This window comes from Salmo trutta, chromosome 25 (assembly GCF_901001165.1).
Source record: "Salmo trutta chromosome 25, fSalTru1.1, whole genome shotgun sequence".
NCBI classification, from domain to species: domain Eukaryota; kingdom Metazoa; phylum Chordata; class Actinopteri; order Salmoniformes; family Salmonidae; genus Salmo; species Salmo trutta.
The window spans coordinates 17,358,534-17,371,812 of NC_042981.1; the positions used below are offsets into that span (position 1 = coordinate 17,358,534).

At 49.5% G+C, this 13,279-nt stretch overlaps 1 protein-coding gene and 1 long non-coding RNA gene across 2 annotated transcripts in view; both read right to left on the minus strand.

The window, feature by feature from the left end:
* Nucleotides 1–13,279, minus strand: part of LOC115162092 (rho GTPase-activating protein 5) — a 75,361-nt gene that overhangs the window by 46,983 nt on the left and 15,099 nt on the right. The window lies entirely within an intron of this gene.
* Nucleotides 1,903–3,661, minus strand: LOC115162093 (uncharacterized). Its single transcript, XR_003869485.1, has 2 exons — nucleotides 2,986–3,661; nucleotides 1,903–2,940 (listed from the first exon to the last, which is right to left on the minus strand). It is a non-coding gene; the product is annotated as an uncharacterized LOC115162093 (long non-coding RNA).

The window sequence follows — 13,279 nt, forward strand, 5'->3', positions numbered from 1 at the left end:
TACACCTACTACACCTACTACACCTACTACACCTACTACTACACCTACTACTACACCTACTACACCTACTACTACACCTACTACTACACCTACTACTACACCTACTACTACACCTACTACTACACCTACTACTACACCTACTACTACACCTACTTTATTTAACTAGGCAAGTCAGTTAAGAACAAATTCTTATTTACAATGACGGCCTAGGAACAGTGGGTTAACTGCCTTGTTCAGGGGCAGAATGACAGATTTTTACCTTGTCAGCTCAGGGATTTGATCTAGCAACCTTTCGGTCATTGGCCCAATGCTCTAACCACTAGACTACCTGCCGCCCCACTAGGCTGCTGTTGTCGCTGCCGCTACCACTACCACTACCAATACTACTACCACTACCAATACTACTACTCCCATTATGTCTCTGTCTGGGAGTCAGAGCACTTGATTAAGTGATTAGCATCATGTTCTACATATCACTATACAAAGTTAGCCTGGTCCCAGATCTGTTTTTGCCATCTTGCCAATGCTAACTCCTATGTACATTGTCAGGAGTTGGCAGGTGCAAGACAGCACAAACAGATCTGGGACCAGGCTAGTACAGAACATAAGCTCTCCTTACAACTACAACTTTCGTAAATAGTGTAGCAGACTGATGGCAGCACTAGAATCTTTGCATTTCAAAATCTGACCTCCAGCGGTAGATAAACTTCTGATATCCTTTTGGATGGGCGTGACCGGTAGTTCCTCACAACGTCATAACGTCCTAGAAACAGTGGAACAATCCACTAAAGCGTTTAGTTTAACTGCCGGGCAGCTGCCTGGATTGTTTGATGACTAACTTTTATCTGCTGCAACGGAAACAATAAAATCCACTAACCTGGCCTCTGCTTGTCACATGATGCTAGTACAAAAGGTCAGCAGTTAGCTAGAGATGTACTCTACCACTGCTTCCATAATGTTGTTGAACACAAATATATATAGAGAGAGTTTAGGCTTAAATAATGTAGCCTGTAGGCTTGTCAGTAATCCCCTAGTTTAAATTCCAGGCCAAACAAATGCGGCATCAAAACTGTTAATTGAAACCAAATAGAAGCCAAACTCTTATAGGTAACAATGGTATGAGAAATATGCTGTGTAAAACCAGTCAGGGGTCTTCACTATCACTGCCCGCGTTCCCCATCCTCCTGATCTAATGCTATCCTACACCAGTAGCAGCAGCAGCCCACAGATTCCCATCCACACTCCACAGGAAATTGGTTTAAAAATAAACTGTGTTTTATTAAATCCATTCATCACAAGGCCTCAACTAATTCAGTCAGAGAAATAAAACAAGGAAGCTACTATCGCCCAAATGACCTTGACTGTTGTGGTGGTGACTGAACCCAAACATCACAGCCAAATCTATTGCAATGTTCTGGTCGTTTGTAGGTAGTATCTACTCTGTCATCTATCCTGTGTGGAATAGTCTAGGAGCCCTATTCCATCCTCAGCGGTGAGAGGTGGAGGCTCAGGCTAGTGCTTTGTGTATCCTAAATAGCACCTTATTTCATATACTTACTTCTGAGCAGGGCCAAAAGGCCTGGCAGGCATAATTACAGGAGTAGCCCATCCTCCAGCAGCACTAACAGTTACTGCACTGTGTCAAGAGACCAGAGCATCCGAGCCGACTCATCCATTTCCAGCCTAGTGCATTAATAACTGTCCTTCCTTGCAGCCCTCTGTGCCCATAAATCACCAGCCCAAGATGCAATGCGGGGGAGGGGGGGACTAGTCTGTGTCCCAAATGGCACCCTATTCCCTATATAGTGCACTACTTCTGACGTAGTGCTAGGGCTTTGGGCAACAGTAGTGCATTTTAAAGGGAATAGATGAGCAACCAGACACCCATTCGTCGCACACACCTTCAACACTGACTCAATATCCAGACACCCATTCCTCACACACACCTTCAACACTGACTCAATATCCAGACACCCATTCCTCACACACACACCTTTAACACTGACTCAATATCCAGACACCCATTCCTCACACACACCTTTGACACTGACTCAATATCCAGACACCCATTCCTCGCACACACCTTCAACACTGACTCAATATCCAGACACCCATTCCTCACACACACCTTCAACACTGACTCAATATCCAGACACCCATTCCTCGCACACACCTTCAACACTGACTCAATATCCAGACACCCATTCCTCACACACACCTTCAATACTGACTCAATATCCAGACACCCATTCCTCACACACCTTCAACACTGACTCAATATCCAGACACCCATTCCTCACACACACACCTTCAACACTGACTCAATATCCAGACACCCATTCTTCACACACACCTTCAACACTGACTCAATATCCAGACACCCATTCCTCACACACACCTTCAACACTGACTCAATATCCAGACACCCATTCCTCACACACACCTTCAACACTGACTCAATATCCAGACACCCATTCCTCACACACCTTCAACACTGACTCAATATCCAGACACCTATTCCTCACACACACACCTTCAACACTGACTCAATATCCAGACACCCATTCTTCACACACACCTTCAACACTGACTCAATATCCAGACACCCATTCCTCACACACACCTTCAACACTGACTCAATATCCAGACACCCATTCCTCACACACACCTTCAACACTGACTCCATATCCAGACACCCATTCCTCGCACACACCTTCAACACTGACTCAATATCCAGACACCCATTCCTCACACACACCTTCAATACTGACTCAATATCCAGACACCCATTCCTCACACACACACCTTTAACACTGACTCAATATCCAGACACCCATTCCTCACACACACCTTCAATACTGACTCAATATCCAGACACCCATTCCTCACACACACCTTCAACACTGACTCAATATCCAGACACCCATTCCTCACACACACCTTCAATACTGACTCAATATCCAGACACCCATTCCTCACACACACCTTCAACTCCACTAAAGCCACACTGACTCAATATCCAGGACCAGCCAGACAGGACTCTTCTAGTAGGCACAATTAGAACTAAGCGTCATAGCTGGAGTCTTTTGTCATTCGAGCAAGGCAAGATTACCTCATCATTGATTCCCTTATCAAATGCCATTTGGTCTCTCACATTTGTAGTAAAATAGTCAAATAGTGTTGAAACAATTTAAACTTGGACCACAAGCTTGGATAGACAAGACACATGACTGCTTCTCTCCTCGCTGGGGCTGAGTGAGCACACCCTAATCCAGTTTGCATTCCATATGGCACCCTATTCCCTATATAGTGCACTACTTTTATCCAGAGCCATTTGGGAGGTAGCAGCAGAGTAAAGGAGTGAAGGATGAGCTCATAGACGTCAAGCCCAGTTGCCAGAGCAGAGCGCTGTCTGTCTGTCTATGGACGTAAGGTGTTATCACACAGGAATGTGTACAGGAATGTCTACAGCAGAGCGGGCTGTAAGAAAGCAGCTCCACTGGCACCGGAGAAGATTAAGCAGAGGAAGGGAGGGATGGAGGGAGGAGAGGAGGCACAGCAGCTCTTATCTGGGGCCTGCAGCACAGTGCTGTCCCTCATGCTGCTACTGCTCTGACTAGAGAAGAGGAGGCAGTCATTATCATGAACTTCTTCTATCTCCCTTTCTCTCTTCATCTCTCTACCTCTACTTGTCTCTCTCTCTCCTCCCTCTTTTTCTCTCTCTCCCCCTATCTTCTCTTCATCTCTCTACCTCTACTTGTCTCTCTCTCTCTCCTCCCTCTTTTTCTCTCTCTCCCCCTATCTTCTCTTCATCTCTCTACCTCTACTTGTCTCTCTCTCTCTCCTCCCTCTTTTTCTCTCTCTCCCTCCGTCAGGGATGATACAGGGCTGTCTGGACTGACTCAGCTATACAGGAAACCTGGGCAGAGACTGGCTAATCATGAGAGGAAGGAAGAGAGATGGGGAACGGAATCCATAATGAGAAGTCTGGTAACCTGACCAGGGTAAAGAACTGAGCAAATTGTTGAGCTCCAGGCCAGCCGTCAGTGTAAAATCATATTCTAGTTGCTGTATAGGCTGTGTCATAGGGCTCTGGTCAAAAGTAGTGCACTATGTAGGGTATAGGGTGCCATTTGGGATCAAGGCAAAGTCTATCAATTAACTAAGACCCTTAGTATTAACAGAGCAATAATAACCACAACTTGTCAGACTGATATTGATGGCAAAATGATCTCTACCACAAAGCCTGTTGTTGTGTGTTGTTGTGATCACTGGAGCTTGTCTGAGGTGTTAGCCTGGGACCAATTAGCCTGGGACCAATCCTCAAGTGAGACTACGGTCAGTCAGACCCTATTCCCTATAAGTGCACTACTTTTCATTATGGTCAAAACCCTACGGGCTCTGGTCAAAAGTAGTGAGTGCACTATGTAGGGAATAGGGTGCCATTTAAGATTCATGCAGTCAGACAGCTCCTCCTCCTCCTGTCAGACTGTAGTGGTGGACATCTCTCCCTCTCCCTCAGACTGTAGTGGTGGACATCTCTCCCTCTCCCTCAGACTGTAGTGGTGGACATCTCTCCCTCAGACTGTAGTGGTGGACATCTCTCCCTCTCCCTCAGACTGTAGTGGTGGACATCTCTCCCTCTCCCTCAGACTGTAGTGGTGGACATCTCTCCCTCTCCCTCAGACTGTAGTGGTGGACATCTCTCCCTCTCCCTCAGACTGTAGTGGTGGACATCTCTCCCTCTCCCTCAGACTGTAGTGGTGGACATCTCTCCCTCTCCCTCAGACTGTAGTGGTGGACATCTCTCCCTCAGACTGTAGTGGTGGACATCTCTCCCTCTCCCTCAGACTGTAGTGGTGGACATCTCTCCCTCTCCCTCAGACTGTAGTGGTGGACATCTCTCCCTCTCCCTCAGACTGTAGTGGTGGACATCTCTCCCTCTCCCTCAGACTGTAGTGGTGGACATCTCTCCCTCTCCCTCAGACTGTAGTGGTGGACATCTCTCCCTCAGACTGTAGTGGTGGACATCTCTCCCTCTCTGAGCCAAACTGACACAACCACCATCGCACCATTTCATTCAACTCATCTCAAATGTATCATGAACAGATGGGGCACGTTTTAAAAATAGACCCTTTACTTCTCAAACTGTAGCAATTGCATAATAATTTGCAGTGTGTGTGTGTGTGTGTGTGTGTGTGTGTGTGTGTGTGTGTGTGTGTGTGTGTGTGTGTGTGACAGTAAATGAGAAAGATGTACATCACTGTTCCACTTTCCTTACACCTCTCTCTCTCTCTCTCTCTGTCCCTCTCTCGCTCTGTCCCTCTCTCTCTTTCCCTATCTTTCTCTCACTCTCTCTCTACCTCTCTTCTCTCACCAGGGACAGCAGTAGAAAACCAAAGCTACATGAGTTGTCTTATTGTAAAAGATGAACAGCTGTGTGGCCCATTAAAAATCCTGGCCTGGATATAATGGGATAGAATGTGATGGATTATTATGCTAGCAACAAAAAAGGCTTGTAATAAGACAAATCTGAATTCTTCTAAACAGTTTATTAAAGTTGACCTAATAGGAACACAGTGTATGATAAGGCCTTGCTGATAATCTACAGGGGAATATACTTCATGTTTTGATGAAATTAGCCATAGATATTGACGTTGACATCACATTGACAGAATGACTTTCTGATTAACAGCTAGGCTACATTCTTTTGCTTCCTTAAACTTTCTCAATACTTTTCTTTTTTGCTGGCAGCTTAGAAAAGTATGAGCCTGTAAGTAAGCATTTCACTGTAAGGTCTACACCTGTTAAACTTTGATTTGAGTAGTTTGGTGGATTTGTCTGAAAAGTGCCAAATGTACTCTCTCATTCACACACACACACACACACACACACACACACACACACACACACACACACACACACACACACACACACACACACACACACACACACACACACACACACACACACACACACACACACACACACACACACACACACAGGTCTAACGCTAATCACGTTAGAGAGGCGTATAACACAATGATCCGCACATTCAAGCACTTCACTCCAGCATCCCTGAGAAGCATTCATACATGGGGTGAAGTAGCTATACTGGCTAACTGTGTGATATGGGGAGGACTACAAGTCAAGCCACGATGCCAGGGCCCCTCAACTTCAAGCATAGAGCCATGAAAACTGTTACATAAACAAGAATACATGTTCTATAGTGTAACAGTGTGTGTGTGAGCGTGTGTTAGTACATCGCTCAGGGTTATTTGGCCCTGGCTGACATACCAACAGTTGTTGAAGAACAGAGAACAGGAACTGATGACTGATGGAGCCACAGTACAGTTACTGCGTCCCAAATGGCACCCTATTCCATATGTAGTGCACCACTTTTGACCAGGGCTCTGGTTACAATTAGTACACTATGTAGGGAATATGGTGCCATTTGGAACATAAGCCAGTGTTTAGCGCCTGTTGGCAGGGAGTATTCTGTTCAGGCAGTGTTGTGTTGTTCTGCCATTGTGAGGCTGACGTGATGGGCAGCAGAAGAGGCAGCGGAGCCCCCCCCCCCCCCCCCCCCGGTGCCTGTGGTGGGGACTCACTAGGGAGGGACGGTGGTACTGGCAGGCAGCTTAGAACAGGGTTGTGTTCCGTAGGGAGAAAATGTTTTGAATAGGAGTGAAACAAGGAGGCACCACTTGATCTTGTGCAATAAGAATATAGATTTTTGTTTTGCGTTGTGTGTTCTACTGAACAAGACCCATGCCTGCTGTTATACACCGGGGCCTCCTAGGGCCAGCACCAGGCTAGAGGAGGTGGAGGTGGAGGAGTGCCTATCACCAGCCAGCCCAGCTTGCTTGCAGCCACAGCTAGAGAAGAACGGGACCTGATTTGTGTAGAGTCGACAGCTCTGTCATATCCAACTCACTCAAGCTCCCTCTGTGACATCCCCTGGCCCCACACTGAGGGGAGAAAGCAGAACACGCTGCCAAAGGGAATAACAGGAGATTGTTTTGTTCAACATGGACAGCTAAGCGTTCGCCCTATCCACCAAGACCTTGATAAAGCAGCCTGCCGCATCATCACAACTTCCCCAGCTGCAGCTGGTCTGCAGCAAGGTGCTTGAGTAACATCCGTCAGGGGAAGAGAAGAGACAACACAACAGCAGCAAAGCAGAGGTCAGATCGTCAGTTCCAGTATTAGTTTAGAGAGAGAAGCCCCCTGCATAAATGATTGTTGTTTGTGTCAAATGACAAATCAATCAGTCTGGTGGGACACAGATCCCTAGTGTCATAGGAGGTGTGGGGGGGTAAGAGTAGATGGAGGGAGGAAGGGATGGAGGGGAGAGTCAGCAGAGCAGGAAGTGAGTCTTAGCCCAGCTGACAGGAGGGAAGAGAGCCAGGCAGGTGGTAATTACAGGCACAGCACAGGGCAGAGCAATGCCCCAGAGGCTGCTATCTGGAGCACAGGGCCTGCCATGTCATGCCCAACTCCACAGACCAGAGTCCACCCACACAGAGCAGAGACCAACCACACAGAGCAGAGACCAGCCCCACAGAGCAGAGTCCACCCACAGAGAGCAGAGACCAACCACACAGAGCAGAGACCAACCACACAGAGCAGAGACCAACCACACAGAGCAGAGTCCATCCACACAGAGCAGAGACCAACCACACAGAGCAGAGACCAACCACACAGAGCAGAGACCAACCACACAGAGCAGAGACCAACCACACAGAGCAGAGACCAACCCCACAGAGCAGAGACCAACCACACAGAGCAGAGACCAGCCCCACAGAGCAGAGACCAACCACACAGAGCAGAGACCAACAACACAGAGCAGAGACCAACCACACAGAGCAGAGACCAACAACACAGAGCAGAGTCCATCCACACAGAGCAGAGACCAACCACACAGAGCAGAGACCAGCCCCACAGAGCAGAGACCAACCACACAGAGCAGAGACCAACCACACAGAGCAGAGACCAACCACACAGAGCAGAGACCAACCACACAGAGCAGAGACCAACCACACAGAGCAGAGACCAACCACACAGAGCAGAGACCAACCACACAGAGCAGAGACCAACCACACAGAGCAGAGACCAGCCCCACAGAGCAGAGACCAACCACACAGAACAGAGACCAACCACACAGAGCAGAGCCCAACTCCACAGACCAGAGTCCACCCACACAGAGCAGAGACCAACCACACAGAGCAGAGACCAGCCCCACAGAGCAGAGTCCACCCACACAGAGCAGAGACCAACCACACAGAGCAGAGACCAACCACACAGAGCAGAGACCAACCACACAGAGCAGAGTCCATCCACACAGAGCAGAGACCAACCACACAGAGCAGAGACCAACCACACAGAGCAGAGACCAACCACACAGAGCAGAGACCAACCCCACAGAGCAGAGACCAACCACACAGAGCAGAGACCAGCCCCACAGAGCAGAGACCAACCACACAGAGCAGAGACCAACAACACAGAGCAGAGACCAACCACACAGAGCAGAGACCAACAACACAGAGCAGAGTCCATCCACACAGAGCAGAGACCAACCACACAGAGCAGAGACCAGCCCCACAGAGCAGAGACCAACCACACAGAGCAGAGACCAGCCCCACAGAGCAGAGCCCAACCACACAGAGCAGAGACCAACCACACAGAGCAGAGACCAGCCCCACAGAGCAGAGACCAACCCCACAGAGCAGAGACCAACCACACAGAGCAGAGACCAACCACACAGAGCAGAGACCAACCACACAGAGCAGAGACCAACCACACAGAGCAGAGACCAGCCCCACAGAGCAGAGACCAACCACACAGAGCAGAGACCAACAACACAGAGCAGAGACCAACCACACAGAGCAGAGACCAACAACACAGAGCAGAGTCCATCCACACAGAGCAGAGACCAACCACACAGAGCAGAGACCAGCCCCACAGAGCAGAGACCAACCACACAGAGCAGAGACCAGCCCCACAGAGCAGAGCCCAACCACACAGAGCAGAGACCAACCACACAGAGCAGAGACCAGCCCCACAGAGCAGAGACCAACCCCACAGAGCAGAGACCAACCCCACAGAGCAGAGACCAACCACACAGAGCAGAGACCAACCACACAGAGCAGAGACCAACCACACAGAGCAGAGACCAGAACCACAGAGCAGAGACCAACCACACAGAGCAGAGACCAACCACACAGAGCAGAGACCAACCACACAGAGCAGAGCCCAACTCCACAGACCAGAGTCCACCCACACAGAGCAGAGACCAACCACACAGAGCAGAGACCAACCACACAGAGCAGAGACCAACCACACAGAGAAGAGTCCAACCCCACAGAGCAGAGACCAACCACACAGAGCAGAGACCAACCACACAGAGCAGAGACCAACCACACAGAGCAGAGACCAACCACACAGAGCAGAGACCAGCCCCACAGAGCAGAGACCAACCACACAGAGCAGAGACCAACCACACAGAGCAGAGACCAACCACACAGAGCAGAGCCCAACTCCACAGACCAGAGTCCACCCACACAGAGCAGAGACCAACCACACAGAGCAGAGACCAACCACACAGAGCAGAGACCAACCACACAGAGCAGAGTCCATCCACACAGAGCAGAGACCAACCACACAGAGCAGAGACCAACCACACAGAGCAGAGACCAACCACACAGAGCAGAGACCAACCACACAGAGCAGAGACCAACCCCACAGAGCAGAGACCAACCACACAGAGCAGAGACCAGCCCCACAGAGCAGAGACCAACCACACAGAGCAGAGACCAACAACACAGAGCAGAGACCAACCACACAGAGCAGAGACCAACAACACAGAGCAGAGTCCATCCACACAGAGCAGAGACCAACCACACAGAGCAGAGACCAGCCCCACAGAGCAGAGACCAACCACACAGAGCAGAGACCAACCACACAGAGCAGAGACCAACCACACAGAGCAGAGACCAACCACACAGAGCAGAGACCAGCCCCACAGAGCAGAGACCAACCACACAGAGCAGAGACCAACCACACAGAGCAGAGACCAACCACACAGAGCAGAGACCAACCACACAGAGCAGAGACCAGCCCCACAGAGCAGAGACCAACCACACAGAACAGAGACCAACCACACAGAGCAGAGCCCAACTCCACAGACCAGAGTCCACCCACACAGAGCAGAGACCAACCACACAGAGCAGAGCCCAACCACACAGAGCAGAGACCAACCACACAGAGCAGAGACCAACCACACAGAGCAGAGTCCAGCCCCACAGAGCAGAGACCAGCCCCACAGAGCAGAGACCAGCCCCACAGAGCAGAGACCAACCCCACAGAGCAGAGACCAACCACACAGAGCAGAGACCAACCACACAGAGCAGAGTCCAGCCCCACAGAGCAGAGACCAATCACACAGAGCAGAGACCAACCACACAGAGCAGAGCCCAGCCCCACAGAGCAGAGACCAACCACACAGAGCAGAGTCCATCCACACAGAGCAGAGACCAACCACACAGAGCAGAGACCAACCACACAGAGCAGAGACCAACCACACAGAGCAGAGTCCAGCCCCACAGAGCAGAGACCAGCCACACAGAGCAGAGTCCATCCACACAGAGCAGAGTCCATCCACACAGAGCAGAGCCCAGCCCCACAGAGCAGAGACCAACCACACAGAGCAGAGACCAGCCACACAGAGCAGAGTCCATCCACACAGAGCAGAGCCCAGCCCCACAGAGCAGAGACCAACCACACAGAGCAGAGCCCAGTCCCACAGAGCAGAGACCAACCCCACAGAGCAGAGACCAACCACACAGAGCAGAGACCAACCACACAGAGCAGAGATCAACCCCACAGAGCAGAGACCAACCACACAGAGCAGAGACCAGCCCCACAGAGCAGAGCCCAACCCCACAGAGCAGAGCCCAACCCCACAGAGCAGAGACTAACCACACAGAGCAGAGACCAACCACACAGAGCAGAGACCAACCACACAGAGCAGAGACCAACCACACAGAGCAGAGACCAACCACACAGAGCACAGACCAACCACACAGAGCAGAGACCAACCCCACAGAGCAGAGACCAACCACACAGAGCAGAGACCAACCACACAGAGCAGAGACCAACCACACAGAGCAGAGACCAACCACACAGAGCAGAGTCCATCCACACAGAGCAGAGACCAATCCCACAGAGCAGAGACCAACCACACAGAGCAGAGACCAACCACACAGAGCAGAGCCCAGCCCCACAGAGCAGAGACCAACCACACAGAGCAGAGACCAACCACACAGAGCAGAGACCAACCACACAGAGCAGAGACCAGCCCCACAGAGCAGAGCCCAACCCCACAGAACAGAGACCAACCACACAGAGCAGAGCCCAGCCCCACAGAGCAGAGACCAACCACACAGAGCAGAGACCAACCCCACAGAGCAGAGCCCAATCTCAGTACCAGAGCACAAGGCCTGCAATGAAGCTTAACAAGCCCCAGAGGCTACTGCTGGAGCTGGAATCGAAGGGAGGCTTGGCTAATAGATCTGATCATGGCCCTCCTCGTGCTCCTCCCTCCAGCTCTATTCTCCTGGGCCTGGCTCACCACTAACCAGGAAACATGACTCCACAGCTCCTCCCACTCCCCTGGGTCTGGCTTACTGAGGCTCTACCTGAAAACTCCTGCCTGGATGGGCCGTAACAAATCACCTGAACATCTAATTCCACCGAGGCTCAACGGCAATGTGCTGCAGGGCATTATGGGGAGAGAGAGAGAGCGAGAGAAGAAAGCGAGAGACAGAGAGAGAGACAGAGAAAGAGAGAGAAAGAGACACAGAGAGAGAAAGAGAGAGAGAGTGAGACAGAGACAGAAGACTAACAAAATATATAATAAACCTAGATAAGAATAAGTTAGAATATATATTTAAAACATTTGACTATTTCCTATTCAATATTGACTGTAGTACAGTGAGTATTCTTGAGGGCGAAATCTGTTGTTTGACATTGACGGCTAGCGTGATTAACTCAGAGACTAGCATGACTGGGGCCTGACAATCATTGACCCATTGAGGAGCAGAGTAATCCCTGAGGCTGAAGAGAATGCTAAACAGGAAGCCGCAGCCCCATCTTCAGATCCAGGGGCTAAGTGTGCACACACTCATGCATACACTATTGTGAAAGAGCTGACTGAAGCTTTTCCACTCAGCATAAAGTCACTTTGAATCCTGAAAAAGCATATGGTCATTTTAACTGCATCAAATCAAATCAAGCTTTATTTATACAGCACATTTCAGAAATGGAATGCAACGCAACGTGCTTCACAGGAAAAAACTATGAAAATAAAAGCTGAAATATTTACCAAACATAAAATAAAGTCCAAAAGAATGACAAAAACTGAACGATTAAAAGCACCCTAAGGAAAAGCAAAGCTAAAAAGATATGTTTTAAGATCTCTTTTATATATGTCCACAGTGTCGGCCCCCCTCAGGTTCTCTGGCAGGCTATTCCAGAGGCTGGGGGCATAATAACTAAAGGCCTCTGCAGGCCTCTTAGAAGAATCTTAAAATGAATTCTAAAACTCAAAGGCGGCCAGTGCAGAGACCTTATAACCGGTGTAATATGTCCTGTCCATCTGGTCTTGGTCAGTACCCGTGCTGCAGCATTCTGTATGTTTTGTAGTTGACCAATGGCTTTCTTGGGTAGACCAGACAGGAGAGCATTACAGTAGTCAAGCCTGCTTGTAATAAAATCATGGATGAGTCTCTCTGTATCAGTCTGAGAGAGAAACGGCTGCACCTTGGCAATGTTCCTCAGATGGTAAAAAGCTATTTTGTTCACATTCCTAATGTGTGATTTGAAATTTAGTTCAGAATCTAAAATAACGCCTAGGTTTTTTTTTATTGCTTGTGAATTAAAATGTGCGGCAGATTCTCTCTCTGTGCTTTGGCTCCAACAATAAGTACCTCGGAAGTTGTGAGCCATCCAACTATTTAAATCACTACTACAGTCTAATAATTTATCTGTGAGCTGCTCTGAGTCCTCTCTCTGCTCAGCCTCTTGCCTGGTGTCTGTTAGTAACGTTACAATACCGGTGATCTGTTCTGAGACCCTACTGATCAGCATCTTGCCTGGTGTCTGTTAGTAACGTTACAATACCGGTGATCTGTTCTGAGACCCTACTGATCAGCATCTTGCCTGGTGTCTGTTAGTAACGTTACAATACCGGTGATCTGTTCTGAGACCCTACTGATCA